General features: G+C 34.8%; 1 protein-coding gene and 1 long non-coding RNA gene across 3 annotated transcripts in view; one reads left to right on the forward strand and one right to left on the reverse strand.

Moving 5' to 3' along the window:
* The window catches only part of LOC105674357 (uncharacterized), a 290,795-nt gene extending 283,747 nt beyond the window's left edge, over positions 1-7,048 (reverse strand). The window contains exon 1 of the long non-coding RNA XR_001101091.2: positions 6,206-7,048. This is a non-coding gene — a long non-coding RNA (uncharacterized lncRNA). The remainder of the gene's footprint in view (positions 1-6,205) is intronic.
* The window catches only part of LOC105674349 (uncharacterized), a 74,992-nt gene that overhangs the window by 4,656 nt on the left and 51,266 nt on the right, over positions 1-19,070 (forward strand). The window lies entirely within an intron of this gene.

The following is a 19,070-nucleotide window of genomic DNA, read 5'->3' on the forward strand; positions in this document are numbered from 1 at the left end:
CAACAAAGTATTACAAATGAACGAAATAGCAAATGAACTGTTTTGTTATCTTGCACAATTAACAATTGAAAAGTTAACTCAATGAAGATTACGTTACATTACATTCTTCTGAAAACTGAATTATGTTTCCATAGAAATTAGAATAAAATATAGAAAATTTGATATGAAAATAGGAAACATAATACAACTAAATTATTATTTAATTAATTATTAAATATTTACAATTTACAATTATTTTTTCGTATATTGTGAATTTGAAAATATGCAACATATACTTATTTCATAAATTTATATCACTACTTATTATATAAATTACAATAAATTAAAGAATTTCGTATTTTTATCTTTCATTATAATCAATAATTTTGTAGTAAGTATTCTAAATATGATGCACTATTTCGTCTCTTTGCAACTTTGATTCATTTATGGCCCAAGCGACATAAAAACGCTTACATCTCTTTCTGCATTATGTGAATAGCTTTAATCCGACTCGATATCTGTGAATTGTTTTGTAAAATCGTTGCAACTCTCTAGCGGGTGTAAAATTTCCAAACCCAAACTACAACTGTATTCGAGCGACTCGTGCCATCTGTGATTAATGAACGTATAATCGAGCATTGCTCTTGAATCGTCGATTTGTCTATTCGATGCTAATTCTATACGCATATTCATGATATTCTTTATGCGATATCAAGAAGTTCTTTGACATTTGATATTTGAAATCATTTAATTTTGTTAGCGTCCTAATTTGTCGGTGTGCTTTTATCACCACGTTATAATTTTACTCAACATTGATTGAATAAATTTCGGTATTAAAAGCGCATAAAAACTTGACAAAGGTTTTAATTCAAATCTAACTTGCATTTGATATTCCGAATTGTCGACTCGATGAGCAACATTCCGATCACTGCAACGAAGAACAACGCCGATAGAGTCGCATCGCTGGTTCGCGATATCGCTAACACTGTTGAATGATTTGGCGTCCTAATTCGCGTTTTGCGCGAATTAGTTCCGACCCATAAAATTGAATTATATCTTAAAAACATACTTGCAGACAGTGTTCAGATCTATATCTGGCACAACTTTTGGATCTTTCAGCAAAAATGTTCTTTTTGTGCGAAAATTTAAGACGGATAATCGATTAAACTACGTTTAGATTGATACTCGGTGTAAAAAAAGATACTAACAAAACGAAACAGTCTGTGCGATCGGATCGCGAAGAAAGTCGATCCAAGAATACCACGCTCGTAACTAGACCACACCGACCTTTGCTGAAACTTCGATCGCACGCCGACTTGTTCGGCCGTTAGGTCGAAAGTGCCATCCTATTTGCATTCCCGTGCATTCGTTTACTCATGTGCAATAAAATTAGGTTAGCCAGACCACCTAAAGTTTAACTATCTCCTAAGCTTCACCCAAAGTTCGCTAATTGGAAAACTTTGATAGACTATCTAAATTATCCCAAGAGAGAGAGAGTTTTGACATATTCTGTACATTACTAACACACACTGATATAATGATCTGAGCACTGACCTCGTTCATTTATATTAGATATAATAAATAAAAAAGTATAACCGCAAGTGAATTAACTCAGCGTAATTTCTCTGATTAGATAATGTGACTCATATTTAAATATCGAGGGAAAAAAATATCTAAAAATAAAAATTATTTTTCGAAAATACAAATTCGTTCTGAGAACTGATAATTATATTAATATATACGGTTACAATATCTGACCACCGCGAAATTTGTAAAACACGCGATTATAGAGATTTTAACATTTTTTTTTTTTTTTTTTTTTAATAAAATGTCGCAGAGCATTAAAGCAAAAATAAACACGACACTACAACGTATATTTTTTTAAATCAATAATTATTCGCAAGCGTGATTTACATAAATGGCATAACCGGCAGCAACTGATACCCGCACAGGCATCCATTTGCCCGACACCGTTCGCGCGCCCGATGTTCGCCGGGGAAATCAATGAACCATCTAGTTCCGCCGCACGTCCACTGTTTGCCGCCTAATTGCTTTCTTTGCGTAATGCGTGCGCGAATACGTGCGTGCATGCGTGCCTGTATATTCGCGCGCGTAAAGTGGCCGGGACGAGCGGTGTCGGCGATGCATTTTTTTTTCTGACTTGGAAGGAAACCCACCCAAACGTGATGCCGATGACGAGGACGGGCGCCCTCGGTAATAGCGCGACTACTTTAATCTCAGGCCGGGATAATTGGAGTTAAACATTCCGTGCAATCGCGCCGCGCTGTCAGACTAACCGCTCCGGCGGATCAATCATCGAGGAATTCAACCGGTAGAATCTCGTTTCTGGATTCATTCGTCTTCCTTAGCAAAGAAGGACTTCACCTAGGAATGTTAACGCGCGCAAGTCGATAGCATCGGCGATCAAACGATCGCCGACGAACGGGGCGAACGAGTCAATGAACGATTACGATTTTCTCGTTTACGGAATCGATATATACATTTTGATTGAAAAATTGACTGCTGACAAGCGACATAAATACAACAGTTGAAAGCTGTAAACATTCATTAATTGTTATCATTAGAATTTAAAAGAGGATAATATGCGGTGGATGAACGCTTTAAGACGCTCGACGATATTAAATTTCTGCTAATAACGATAACGATTGTCAAAGGAGACTGGAGACAAGACTAAGCAATAAATCTGCTGCTCAGATTTCGTAATGACGGAAGCGTCAAAGAAATTTAGCCGTTTGGATAACGTTATTATTAAAGAAAACATGATAACTAACCGAATACAGAAATATACCGAAAGAGATCACGAGATGATGACCCGTTAGCATTGGACGTCCCATAGATTCATTCACGAAACTTTATGAATGATAACGATATAACTACGCGATTCTATATGACAGATTTAAACTCATCGTAAAAATAAATTTTTAAGATAAAAACAAGGCTACGAAAATGTGCTTTTGTATAATTATTTCACAGAAACTTTTTGCAAATTCAGCCTTTTTATAAAAAACTTTTTATAAAATATCATTTTATAAAAAATTGAGCATTTTATAAAAAAAAGTGTATATTATAAAATATGTATATTGGTATCATGTTTTTAACGATGCATCTGTAAATTTAATTAAAAAATTCAGTAAAAAAATAAGGAAGAAATTATTGAATCAAATGAACCCTGTGATGAGGTTAATTTCGCGGTTGCTCGAATGTGCATTAAAGATTTAACATTGTGGGAAAGTGCTGTATGTGTCTTACTGTTAACGAGCTTCTAATGATTAGGAAGATGCGCTAATTTTTTCGCAGCTTGTTAATGGAAATTATAAATTTCCACAGTGTCATTAAGCAATTAGTACATTCCGTATGCATGCATGCGTGTCTACGCGCATTTCAACGCAATGCCATTTATCCTGATTTGCGCTTATTCCGTACTTCCGTATCGCGATTAAATGAATACACTATTCCTTACCCATATAAGCGCACAAATATCACAAGCAAAAATGTCCTCATAGATTTGCATATCTTATTTCTAAACAAGGTCTGCGTAACCGGTTAGAGCACAGTTACCCTAAAACCTTGCGAAATTCTCGATAAAGAAAATCCAAATAATCCAGAACAATAATGCAGAACAAGATTGACGACACTTTTTTTCTGAATCCGATTTAAAGATGTAAATTATAATAAATGACCAACACTTTAAGCTCGGTTAGCCGAGCTGGGCCGGTGACGACAGCTTAAGGAGTGGAAGTGTCACGCCTGATCCGGCAAAATACTGAGTTATCGCCGAACTCGTGGCTGGAACTAGTCAATGATAAATACTCAAACATATAATGGCGAACTTTAATACAAAACTACACTTCACGCGTAATACAGACGCGTTTTATTTTTATTCTCGTATCTGCTAGCATGTTTGATATTGCGATAAATTGATGAGAATACAAACTTCAAATTCAGAAAGAAATACTTTTACAATTTAATTATTATTAATTTATATCTCTTTTATATCAAATTATGCAAAATTTACATGTTTATATATAATATATCACATAATAATATAATATTTCAAAAAACATGATTTTTTTTTAAGATTGTTTTATCTGTTATTCAATCTATCGCAGTATGATTCTCATTCGGCAATTGCGCATAAAGTTTCGAGAGAGACTCCCAAAGTAGGATTCAATCTACAAGCTCTATATCAAAAATTTACTACGCTTAGCTATCGCAATCCTTTTACGGTCTTCACCGGCATATTGCGGGTGGTCAAGTCGAAGCCGTTGGCTAGGTCCCGAAGAATCGTCCAAAAACAAAAAAAGGTGCACAACGAAACTATTAATAAAGCAGCACGAAAGCCAACGGCGCAGGTTGCACGTACGAGCCACACGAAAGGGAACCATTTAATGTCCGATGACCCGGCTCTAAATTCTTTTCGCAAGAATACACGGGGTCAATTGCCTTAAATCGTGATATCAGGATACGGCGACAAACCTGCTTATGAATGAACGTGGCCGGTTCGTTGCGGTGAGTTGAAAAGAATGCGCACCGAAAATTACGTCGCGCTGAGCGCCTGCCAAATCATATGTAAATCAAGTTGTACAAATGTATCACGTCGTAGTAAATGATTCTCTAGTAGATCTTTTTATTGATCTTTTTCTAAGTGCAATATATTTGACATAGTAATCATTTATGTGTCGTAAAGATTGTGCTTTATTTGCGTTCATTGGCAATGTATTATAAAACGAAATATAATATTAATCATGTGTAAATTTTGTAACATTTTAAATATCTGATCAGATAACTTGCATTTAGTTTACCATTATTTGTAATTTTCAAAAAATTATAAAATATTTCATTTACTATCGTCATTCAGTCAATCGTTTAAACGTCATAACATTAGCACATGTTTCGAATTCAACATTTAACTGATAAATGTTGTCATCGATATTATCAAAGCCTATATTATCGTAGAATTAGTGCCCGCTCTGGATATTATTTACACGTGGGACATAGTTATGAGCTTTTCACACGTCGATACCGTTAGTATTTTTTTTCAATATTAATTAGGCAGACGGCTGACTTTCTCCAATTGACAAGAAACGACGGCAGTTTTCTCTGCCGTATAAAATCTTGCTTTGATGGATGACGACGGGCACGCCTATGAACTTTCCGCGCGTTGCTAAATATTGTAGAACATTTTACACGGTACAACTTCATACTGATATATGCGCCACGTAAATATTTTGCCAAGCTATACGTACTTTGCGGTATGCACGTTTTACGCGTTACTTGGGCAAATTGCTCGTGGTGAACGAATATAGCCGACGGCTACCACGCGCATAATTTTTTTGCACTCCGACAGTAGCGACAGTAATGAACGATTTCAGTTTTATTTTTGTTTAATTTTTAATAAAAGTCAAATTTCCTGAGTTAGATAACACTTTTTTTTTAATAAATTTGAAAACACGCTATTATTATGTCTTAATGGCAAGTTTCTTGATAAATTTAGAACTGATTTTCCTCATTTTACAAAATTTAAATACTGATAACTTTTGAGAAATAAATTATTAAAAATATAAAATTATAGTGGAATTACGTATATGTATGAAAAACAAAAAAAAATGAAAAAAAGCTTACGCTTAATAATTGAAAAAAATTATTGCTAGTAAGTTATTAGTGGGATATATCTTGCAACTTGATTTCTGATGCAAATTAAATGCAATCATAGAAATGCGTACTACGATTTTCTTTATATGCTTCAGCATTAAGTGGGTTAAGTGCGTTTCGCTGTATTAGATATTTATTATTTAGATGAAATAAGAACGCTCTAATATTTGTAAAAATATTTGTAAAAAATTAAACATTTTTAAATTGATTTTGTTGTTGTCAATCTACTTGTGACGCATAATTTCCGTTACGATTTTCAATTAGTTTTATATGAGCGGGACATAAATATCATAGCTGTGAGATTATTACGTCATGAATATATTTTTTCAAATGCGTACCCACGAAACTACATTACATTCGTATCAATTTGTATCTCTTTTAGGTATTTAAATGATATGGCACACATATTCCGATTCTCGAAGCACAAATGTTTTGTATGAATAATTATATCGTTATACAACAAATATTTCATTCATTCTACTGATCTATTAATTAAAACTACGCGGAAAGTTCATAGACATTAACTAGGATCAGAAATTTTATTTAAACTCACCATTTCTCAAATGCCAACCTGCACGAATCCATCCTACGCACTCTGAAACATATTTTTTAATAATTAATAAAATATTTTTTTTTTTATTATCTTAAAAAAATAGTGAAATTACAAAATAAATAGAAATTAAAAACGTTTTAATATGAATGAGCTTCGTAAATATGATTATGTATATGATTATAATTTAATAAGTCAGACTAGTAAAAAATTTTTTCCAAGAATAATTTAAATATATTATAATTTATAAAGAAGGTTATATTATAAATTTACATAGATGGCAAGAATAATTTCCATACGTGAGAAACATGATCAACACGTCGACATATTAGTAAAATTAGAAATTTTCTTCAAAAACAAAATAGATACAACAGATATTGCATTAGCAGTGTGCAAATATTACGAATAATATTCGCATGCAAGAAGCATAATCGGAACGTCAAACAAGCTTGTTCGCAAAGTCGTGAAAAATTAAGCTTCTTCATTGACGATTTTTATTCAGCACTGCTCGCGCGTTTATCCGCTTCATTAGTAACGCGCTGAAGGATAACGATAACAAATGATTCCCCTAAGAAGCCGCGATAAGTCTGATGATGAACGGGCAGTGTTGACACCAACCACTAAATCAATTTCATTCAATCGACTCTTTTGAATTAGATATCGTATAAATATCGTATAAATCGTATATAAATCTTTTTAGTAATAAATCGATACTGCAGACGAATCGTGCGAATTAAACGGAAACGATTTATCCTAAAATTATCGAACGTCATCGGCTACTTCGATCTACCTTTCCAGAGCGGCTCGTTTCAGTATCACGTTTGCGAACGGTTGTGGTTTTTTCCGATGGCACCATTTCGGTCAGGTTCAAGTGCTGGTCGTTGGTCCGAGATGGGGAGACTGCACTCTCTCACGTCATGTCTCTCCCATACTTCCTCGTTACGGTCATAAAATCGCAGGCAGCCCGCCCGATTCGAAACATCAAACATAATTATGACCGACGACGTGACCAAATGCAATTAATACGCAATAAATTTTATAGCTTGCTCAACTCGCAGCGGCGTACTCTAAGGCAAAACAAATAAATAGGCCTCAAAATTACGAGCTAGAACTTAAGTCAAGCTATGTCGAACGTGTGTAGTGTGCATGATGCTCGAATAAACAGCTAAGTTGTGTAATTAATTCTCTCTCTCTCTCTCTCCTTTAACTCGAGTACATTTCCAGAGACAATAACTTCTAAAATATCTTTAAAAACAAAAGCTAACGAGATGCAAGAACATTTTTTAGTAAATATTACAATAAAAATTATCATTGTTGAAACAAAATAAAAGATAAAAATATAATTAAATTTAATTTCCTGCAAAAGCAAAACTTTAATTGTAATATTTTAATAAATGATCATGTCAACACATCTCGTCATAATTAATACATAGTGTATCTACATGTAATAATATAAATAATTTGTAATCGAGCAAAATTACAAACTATTATAAATAATAATAATAATAATAAATTTCATAAAGCGCATTATTTTTAACAGCATTTTATTATTGATGTGTAGCGCCGTTCCATTTCAAGATCATTAAGTAATTCAAGTAATTAAGTAAATACCAATACAAATGTAATAAAATAACTATTCATGCCGTGATTGTATGGTGTATTAGAAATAATTATTACCTCAGAGAATAATCTAAGAAAAATAAAATAGATGAAAAAGAGATGAAAAGGAAATGTAAAGAAAATGAGGATCCAGTAAGAAGAGCCATAAATATGAAACCAAGTAAAACTCTGGAACCCCTGCAGCCGTGCAAGCACTTAGCTCCCAATGGCACACGTAACATGCTGCGCGGTTGATTGGCCCGGTGCTTTAATTGAAATATCCCGGACGTAGGTAACTTCAAATGAATGTTGAAAGAATGCTGATAGCCATTTAATCGATCACGTACGTTATTTATGTTATTTATGTGCTGTTAGACTCCTAAACGGATGTAATCCCTAATTAATGTCTTTTTTAAGGAGACTGCGAGCGATTTGTATGCATAAAAGTAAGATAATGAAGTTTCTTCATGCAGTAATTAGGACTCATTCCATATATCTCTGAAAAGTGAGGAAATAAAATCTCGAACTGTAATTTTGTACACGAGGTAAGAAACACGTGTAATGATGAGCTTTGTGAGTCCATATATTTAATTTCTTATCTCGAAACGATATGATTATTGCGCACGAGAAAATTGCTGTGAGATTGCTGCTAAGTGATTTGATATAAAATCTGTATCAAATCACTTTAGTAGTAATTTCGCAGCGCCGCTGTATCGCGAAACCTAGAAATGCGAAGTGGAAAATTAAAATGCGATATCACACGGTTAACAAGCTACAACTCGTGACTTCTAAGAGAAAATTGACGTTCACGTATAATTAGGATATTTGCACTGCTAGATATTTTCCAGATTACTGTAATAATTGCCGTGTAATTACGCTGCTTTTGATTTACCGCTGAACGAATATGATATGCATCTGGAACGATGGACGCCAGTTCCGCCTGTTATCAACTGTCACGCCCGAGCAATTAAAAGCCGCTCGCGAAGTGAGATATTTCGCGAATGTGACGAGAACTATCTTGATTAACGGTAAATCCTTGACTGGTATGTGGTGGTTATTCGTTACATGTCCGTAATCACGATGTGAATTCGTGGTGCGAGCCGCCGGAAAACGCTATCCCTCGCGTTATCTCGGCGCCACCGATCAGTAAGAAATACAATCAGCTGATTAGATTCCAAAATTAGCTTAGACGGAACGGTGCGGCAATTAGCGAGTCGCTATCGTGCAATTATCACCCAATGATCAGTATTTCAACACAAAGTTTTTTTTTATACATGCGCAATATTAAAATCACACTAGAACAGCGCAATTTGCATTGGAATGCTCATGTAATTAGCTGTCGACAGCTTGTAGTTGCGTCATTATTTGCTTCTCGTGTCTTAAAATATTAATTATAATATCTTCTATCAATCTTGCAAAAATCGTGTAATAATTATTTCGCATCTCAATTACGTGATTACGTGAATTAGCGGATAAGATATCTGCATGTCGTGTTGTATCACATAAAACGTGTTTGCGTGTAACCTGCCAAATCATTGAAACGTTCACAAGCTCATCGATGATGAATGGCTACAACGTCCTCGCTCATCATTGAATATCGTGAAAAAATCCCTGGGAACCAATAACTAGTACTAATCATTTTATAATAAATCATGGAATAATTCGTAAAAAACTAACAGAAAAAAGGCTATAATAATGCGGATGTCGGGACGCAAAAAATTCATTACAAATTAATAAAGCGTAAGCTGAATAATGATACGTTTACACCCCGCGCTCTGGTTCTCATAGTTTTTTTTGTATTAATTTTTTTAATATTATAGAGAACCATACGTCATCATATAATTTGTAAAAAATTTATTAACATATAACGAGCTAAATAAATGAATGTATCGACAAAAAATATACATATATATATATGTATGCTATTCACGTTAAACGTTGTTATCTAAAAATATAGACAGCCGTATCGTCAATTCGAGAATATCAATCACAGCTTAAAACGACGACTGTAATCGTTGAACGTTCATCATGTACACGGACCTCTTAACGTTCGTCGTCATTTGGAATGTTTAAGAATCGTTATCGCTGACGATTTAGAAAGAGAAAAGGAACCGACGTGTGGAATCGACTAATTTATTATTCGACAGCGCGTGACGAAATCGTCATCAATCCTGCTATCAATAATAGCGTCACGTAAATAGATCCTCATTAACGATGTAATGGCTGGATCGACCGGCGCGATATGATGTATCGATCAACGGGGCGCACAGGTATCGCGTTACATTACCTCATATCAAAATTATGCTTTTTCACGTCGCGCATACGAACCCGTCCTAATGGATTTGATTAATTTTCGTCGTGTGCCTGAGATGGTGGTCGGGTGCATTAGTTTCGACGTATTGTGTCATTCACGTCGAGTCTCCGTGGTACTCGTATATGAGGAACGGACGCGTGTCAGACGGGTCCTTAGAAAATCCTACAAAGCAAACCGGGAGGTTTCTCAGATCTGTTCGCTTGACGGGGTCCTTTTGTTGGCTTTCATTGTGTCGAAAAATCACAGCAAACATAAATAACGAAAAAGAAATTTAATAGAAACTCAGTGCTTCTTTCTTTTTTTTTATATAAAAACAGGAATTGGTATAAAAAGATTGAAAACAAGCTTAAAAAAGTGAGTACAGAAAAAAATGGATTCCTCGAAAATCAAACTCGACAAAATAAATTAGACGTATGTTTGATATTTTTAATTTTAATTTGTAAAAAATAAAATTTCTGCGATTTTAATTACAAAAAATGGCAATAAGAAATTTAATATAAATGTAATAATAATAATAATCAAGAAACATTGCTAAAAGATGATTATACTATGAGACATGGCAATTTTCTATAAAAGTGGTAAAAGTGGTAACCACTTTTGAAAACTCTATGTATTTCATTCGCTATTCATTGGCGATTTTTTCTCAGCAGCGAACGATTTTCACAATTGATACTTGCCCATCACTTATAATGCACTAAATCACGCCCGTCGACAGCACTATTACAGTTCATTACTCTGGCGATTGATACTTCGAGTATAATCATAACGCCCCTTATCGTAAAAAAAGCCAGTCTGCGGTGTTTAAAGGCAGTTTTACCTATTCTATCGCATCCTCCATGATCGCCACCTTTTACTTACTCTTTTTTATAAGATTCTATGTTACATTGTACGTATCAGAACTACCACCGCACTTTCAAGCGCGATTAAGAACAATTTGACGACTACCATCCGACGGCGGTGAATCCCGATGCGCACCACTACGGTGTGTTATAAAGCATGTCTCGTTTGAGCGAAGGAAACTCGTAAACGCGGAAACCTCGTCTCGCGAGACTGTGCATTTACATTCATGCGATGGTGCGCTCTTTGATCGCCCCGCAATTGTCATCGTTTTTCTACGTCCGCGCAAGAAAATAGCGATCCTGCTTATTACTGACCGACAAACGCAACGATATACATATATGCCGGTAATAATCCTCGCAACCTCGATATTATGTGTGCAATCCGTGAATAAACTTGCGGTAAAAAAAATCCTTCCCTATGCGAAATATTTTTCTACAATAATGATTACACATTTTTTTATCATTTAAAGTATATTTATAGTAATTTTAATAATAATAAATAAAGAAGTTAAAAAATCGCTGATACAACACGATAGAATTCCGAACTCAGATCGTGGAATAAATAATCTGCGTTCTGATCTTTAATTCCAAATAAAAAAAAATTTCTAGACTTTACGTGAATAACTATTCTTATTATCGTGTGATTATCACATCAGTAAGAGCTATCGACAGTTTCCGTAAAATATTAACATATGATTATTGTGATTTATCTCAGCTATCGGTTCCGAATGATCATAACTTATCATCGACGTTGTTGTGCTTCGAACCGCATTCCTTCCGCACCGCATAATGACATAATTTCACGATAAAATCTAAAAGCAAGAGATTCTTTTTTCTGCACGGTATCAGCGATCCATCGATAGATTGCGCGATTTTATCTCATCAACGTGGCATCTTGCTTATGGGCGTAATTTCGCGGTGGATAGAGACATGTGCGAATCTTGCGAACGAATCGATTTATCTTCGAAGCCGCTGATAACCACGCATTAAGTGTTGGCAATCCCTACCATGCCGGGCATCTTAAATTGTAATGTTAGAAATGAAAGAAATGCGGTAAATTTTGCCGTTAAACTCAATATGTCAAGGATTTAACAAGAAACCGAGAAACCGTTTATGGAATTGCCGTAGAAACTGTAGTGGCGGACTGTAAAATACATAAAGTAACGATACTCGTATCGACTTAAACAGGAAAATACCCAAACCAGCGGTTCTCAAATTTTTCCGGTCAAGAAGAAACACTAATCAAAAAACTTATTTTCGTGAACATATAAATATTAATATCGTAAGTACCTGCCAATTATTATAACAATATATTATAACTATACGTGTTTTAACTTTAAAACTGCTATCATAGAATTTCATTTTAAATATGTGTTTACGACAATATATTAATTAAATAATTGACAGAAAAGATGTCATAATAAACTCCAAGAATTTTGTAAAAGATACATTTTATTCGAATTTGTTCTATCGACATTTGCAATTTTATCTAACAAGTTTGAGAACCATTGCATTTAACTATCACGATTTCGCAACGGAAATACGCATCTGTATGCATAACAGCAACTACTTAGCGATCCATTTTATTATCATTGCTTATCAGTACGCATTTCGCCTATTTTTTTTTCATATCCGATATAATCCAATATCTTATTATTACACCAAGTATAATAAAATAGATGGTTATAGTAAACTCCATCATAATAAATGACAATAATCAGTGATAAATATTTATCGTCATAGATTTTTATTTCATATTGGCATTCTTTATATCTTTTGAGTAACTTCATATTCAGCTATTTTAACTATCGTATTTAGATACCATAATTTACTTGCTACATTAGCAATAATCTTTAATATCTTCTGGAAAAACATAAACATCCGCGGGAAATGTGATTTACAACTAGAAAGAACAAAAAGAAAATTTTTAAATTAACGATAATAAAGTGCACTCTCCACGCTATAAAGGCCGTTAATCGTAAATAGCAATATTCGCCGCTATCTCTTCGCTCTTGCTTTCTATTTTACTGCGCGTAAAATTCATCCGGATTGTAATAGCGCAAATAACGCAAATAGAATTCGGTGGGAACCGCATAAAACTTACGACGCGCACTGTAAAGCAATTTCATTAATATCTCTGAATAAACCGACATCTATATAACGCGTCGGCAGCCTCGCATTTTACGGCTTTCTCGTTTACTCAGCAAGATTAACGATCGGCTCTCACCTCTCAGCCCTTTTCGCACCGGTCGCGGCGATCGAGAAGATAATTGATTATTATTAATTAATAATTTCATTAATAATTCCCGCGACGGCCGACGTGCTAACTACTTTGTAACCGGTGGGCAATAATCCCGCCACATAGTAATATCGGCACAGTGTCGTACCGCTCACTATACCGTTTTAATTGCTATTTAATAATTGATAATCCAGTGTGTTATATTTTAGCGCAATAATTGTATCGCGCGAGATGTGCGACACAGATTTTTTATTTCAAACGTATGATATCCCGATCGCTGTCCTCATTGCTTTTTATGTACGCTCGAACGTGCGCGCATACATATGAAATCTCTAACCCAAATCGTTATCGTTCGCGAAATAAATCAAACGACGCCTCCCGCATACTCGTCCAGTCACGTAAACCAAACGTTCGTATTCGCTTCTCTTTTACTCCGCTTAAAATCAAACTAATTTTTTTCAAATTTAACTCTAAAAATTCTCCCCCCAATATTTGCTTATATTCTGTAACTAATTTATATATATAATTATTATTGTTTATTATTCCAATAATTTTATTTATTAATAATATTTGCAGTTTGTCTGCATTATGCAATCCATATTTTCACATAAATCCGTGTTCACAAAAAACTACAGAATTGAAATATAGGTCATTTTAGAGAAACTTTTTTTCAATAAAAAAAATCCCTTTACTTTTTAACTTTCTCTCGTATATTCCGCATTGTTACTACCTCTCTCAGTCTCGAAATATACAAAGAGATTTAAATTACGAGGCAGCTCTCACACATCGCTCCTTAGTTTCGGCTTACATATCTGAGTTTCTGTTTATTGCTCGCGCGTCTCACTGTCTTATACCCTTTCTTCTTTCCACTTCTTCCTTCTCGTCGCCCGTCCCGCCTGACTTCGTCTCATACAAAAATAGTAACACTCATATAAACTATCGCACGCGTATTAGATTTCTAGAGCGCTTCAATAGAAGTTGGAATTAATGAATGCGTATACGCATGCCACTTTCTAAGCAATATGTTTGTTCGATAATTTTTAGAGATGTAGACTGGATATACACAATGACATAAACGCGCCAAAAAAAATAGCTTTGAAGAAATTGAAGAAAAATTCCGCGGTCGTAAATATATCATAATCATAAACACAAAAATTTTAAAAAGTAATATTTAATAATATCATAAATAATATCATAATAAAATTAATTTATATTACTAAAAATGTACAAGAGAGATATAGAAATATTCAAAATATTCGTGATACTTTCTAGATGCTTTCTTTTATATGTACATGTATATTTTACTAACTGCAGATAGCAAAAGTTACATATAAGTTGAAAAATATTTAATTATAATTCATGTTAGCATTAAGTACCTTTCTCTTTTCAACATGTACAAAAATTGATCAAGAAACACTCTCGAAGCTAAAGTTCACTACGAGTATTTCTTTCGAGAATGTTTCTCTACTTGGCATAACTCCATGTGAGAGCAAACGAGACAACAAACTTTTCTACATATCTATCTCTTTTATTTTTGGTGGCATATGTGTAATATATATGTTACGACTGTTCATAATACAACGGAGAAAACTTTTGGTGAGGAATATAGGTCAATGAACGGCTAAGAAAAAGTGATATAGTGAAATAGTTAACTCTCGCAAGTTCGTATAAAATTATTTGTATTAAATTATTATAAAAACTTTTAATGAAATAAATTTAAATAGATTAAATCTTACAAAGAATGTATGTTTTAAGAGAAAAATAGAAATTTATATATATATACACACACATATTTTTTGTATATATATAAAAACCGGTCACTTTACTTCACATAACAACGCATTTATCGCATAAGCATACACGATTTCCCGCTATCTTTCTATGTAATCGCTGCATTTTTTATCGGATAATTCGTCCGTTATTTCTACGTCTCCGTCTCGGAAGAAGACTTCGTCATAAATTCGCCTTAGAGTCGCATGAAGAGAACGGGTGTTATTGAATTTTTCATGGACCATCGAAGAACGAGCTAGGTGCACCGGGCTTTACGCGTTGAATCTTGAAAAACACCGAACTCGCGATTAAAAGATCCCACGAACGTCTTCTCACTTTTATCGGATTCGATTTGGCTTTTGAATCACGCCGCCGCGACTTTAATAGCGCCTCCATAGATTTCGATAAAAAGAAATCCCGCTGCTACTCGAACATTTAATTAAGCGACTTGTCTACTTAGTTGAAAATCGATTTTGATGATACCCTCAAAGCCTTAAGCTTCAATATTGAAAGTATATGTTATCGAGGAAAGGAATTTAATTAGCGTTCGTCACATTTTTTCTGTCGTCATATTTGCAAGTATATTTAATCCGCTGGCCTTCTCGTTTTCACCCGCCCACTTTCCTGAAAATCCCGTGAAACGAGTTTTATTTTTCCGCAATATGCTTCATGACATGCTTTCTGTGAGTTATAAAATGTTAAAAGCTAAAATGTTGAACACCATGCAGCAACGCAACATCTCTCGCTATTTTTATTCCCAATAAATTCCCAATATTTAATTTTCTAATATTTATATACAATATAATTATTAATTAATTTAAATCGATTAATTTAATCTGTATTTTTTTAATTATAAAAATGTTAAAATGACGCAAGCAGTCCATTATTTAAAATTGTCTTTCGTACGCCAATTTCCAAGTTGTATTATCAATCACGTGAATTTTCTCTCTCAATCGCAAGAATTGTTATCACAAAGTTGACATATTTAATCGCATTCATAAGCTCATTCGCCGCGCTCTTATCATCGGTGTCGTAAGGATGCACTCATGCTAATGTAATGAGGAAGATTATCGCGGTACGTACAGAAAGATTTTCGTCATTGGCAAATATCATGACACGTGGGCGCCAACGGCACGTGGTGTAAAAACCATGTGATATTATCGCATTACTTTGCCGCCTCTCGAGAAGAACGCTTTACTTCCGCACGTTATCGCGTAGTTTGCCATTGTTTGCTATTGTTAGATGTCGTTTATTTTAAAGATACTCGAATAGCTCTCGGCTGGTACTAGCGACGAGATGAATCAAGTCCTGGCGTACAAAAAAAAAAATGTTGAATCGTATAGCTGCGAGGGAAAAAATAGTTTGACTCACTTTTCCAACATTGCGCATACAAATTGATTTTTTCCGAACGTAAAAAAAATATGGTTTAGTTATTGCACAAAAAATTATATATACAAATATAAAATTATTTATAAAATTTTTTAAAATACTGTAACAATTATATAATTTTAAAATTTTTTTAAGAGGGTTTTATTCCATTCAAACTAGTTCACATTTTTCGTTAAAATTATTTTTATATTTGTCTACAATTCTATAATGTAAATTCTATTCTTGCAATTTAAAAGCTTGATACATACATATATTTCTTATAGATTTTTGAGTGAAAAATGCTTACTCCCAGTGTTCATATATCATAAAGGAAATGCTTATAATCTTTCGTAAAATATTTCTACAATCAAACAATCAATAACTGCACCATTTATTCTCACCATATCTTACATAGCATTCTCGGCAATAGATTACGTTTGATATACATATCTGATCTTGCAAAATAACCGGCTACTGCACAGCGGAGTGCATATTCCAACATCATCGACCTACCGCGTCCTACGTAATTCATAATCTGCCTCAATGTGTAATCGCGCGCGCGATGCTACCGCTATGCCGATTGAGCGTTCGCGCGATGGCAACCGATACACAGCGCGTCGGCCTTTTTAATTCGCGCAGAAATATCTCTGGGACGATTTATAACCCGCGGCGTGATAGCACAAAACGATCGAGACCGAGGCTCGAATTTCCGGTCCCGGCTTCTGCAGCCTTGTGCGCAAGATTGTACGTTCACAGGCCTCATCGGTATATGTCGCTTTGTTGATCATCCATCTTTTACGATTAGACACGTGCGGTATGCGCTCGCATTGAAAGTCCGGTGCCTCGCCACATCGCATTGCGTGCAGGCAAGATTGTGCGCTTAAGAGATTCCGTTTGCTTCATCTTTTCCTCTTCCTGGACTCAACACGGACATTTCACTTTTACATGCGACGGGAATGCGTTCATTAATGAACGTCGCACTTTGCGAGGGAACGCGCGTTAATTACGCGATGTCAGCGGAGCACAAAATTACAATACTTCTTATGTCATTAAAGACTGAACATACCGAAAAAAATTGTAAGATGTCACTTTTTGCAGAAAATTATTTTTCGCAGGAAAAGACTGCACATACCGAGACTAACAACTGTGCATACACAAAAGACAAAGGAAAAATCGTGTATGTAAAAGTAGTATATTATTTTGCGGAATTTCATAAACTATTGAGAATTTTGGTTTATTTTTTCCAGTTTTATAATTTCTTTATCCTAAAAATTCTTATCCAACGGTTTATGCAGAAAATCATGACAGTTTATCGCAATATATGCAATTAGATATGACATTTGTGGATCTTCTAATCTCTAATTTATATGAGCTTCTATAAATCTCTCGCAAAAACACATATCTTTTTCACTTTCTTTTATTTCACTGTTTATCGTTGGATTACACTCAGGCGCTCAGTTGATAGAAAAAACCTAATATGCACGATGAACAAGATGGAATAATCAAGGTGGAATCTTTACGTTCTTACTGCTCTGGTGTACCCGTAGGCGCCAATAATTTATACGAGTCTTCCGAGAAGCAATATTTTGTGGCCTGTCTGATATAATTACCATGACCTATCACTCGCGATATTAATCTTAACGGTACATAATATTCTCAGCTTCCACATATGCAGATTTTCACAATATATTCTATTAAAAATCAAATAAGAATTCACAAAATTCCTTCTTAGAGATACAATAAAATTCCAATTATTTTTAATTTTGATATAAAAATATTATTTAACTATAACATTAATCTTTTTCTATTTAAAATAAAACTAATTAATAAATCATTAAATTTGTAATACAATTTACATTCAAATAATCGAGATAAAAGGCCGATATTGAAAGAGCGTATGATTGCACGTGTTCGGACTTCATCACTCGCAAATCACAGAATGATTTAATTTTTAATTTAATTAGTAGAATATTGTTTACTTTCTTATCGCAAATATAAAATTATAAAATTACATATAACCCTATATTAATCAATCAAATTCCTATCAGCCATAATGAAATTCTTGTTAACGAAAGTCAAAGGCCGAAACATCCGCAACACAAATCGCGTTTTAATCGCGTCATCACTTCGCAGATTATACTTAACGCAACGCCACTCACTGATCAAAGATGAAATTAATACACCATCGCGTCTCGCTAACCGGTAACAGAAATCCTGCAGAAGAGAGTCTCGCCTGCAGAAGAGAGTATTTTACATCATCTCGACTTACCGTCCCGTTCAATTACGCGACGGCAACCCCATCGCGTCGCCGGCGTCTTTCTGTTCTTCCCTCCATAAGGCGATCGCTCCGTTAAGCCTCTCTACCGTTCATCCTACGGAACAGAGGATGCTGGCATTGCTTTTTGTAATCCTCTCTCAAAAAGCCCCGGCGGTCCCCAATGGAACTCGTCATATATTATCTCCGGATCTGTCGTCAGACGTACGATGTACGCGGCGCAGAGGAGGGCGAAGGGTGGCGCGGCTATCTTTCAATATTACCGCGATAGATCATCCGGCAATAAAGGGGATAACATACGCGGGAGAGATGCCAGCAATGAGCCCGCGGTCTGATTAGGAGCGCCGGGGGTTTATTGACTCCCAGCGGAAAGGGGTTAGAAAGGATGATGATGCATGCTGCGTGCTACCTTGGCAGACTCTTCGTTTGCTCAAAGGTGCCGCCCACATCGATTTACTCCTTCG

Source organism: Linepithema humile, chromosome 1 (assembly GCF_040581485.1).
Source record: "Linepithema humile isolate Giens D197 chromosome 1, Lhum_UNIL_v1.0, whole genome shotgun sequence".
Taxonomy (NCBI): Eukaryota; Metazoa; Arthropoda; class Insecta; order Hymenoptera; family Formicidae; genus Linepithema; species Linepithema humile.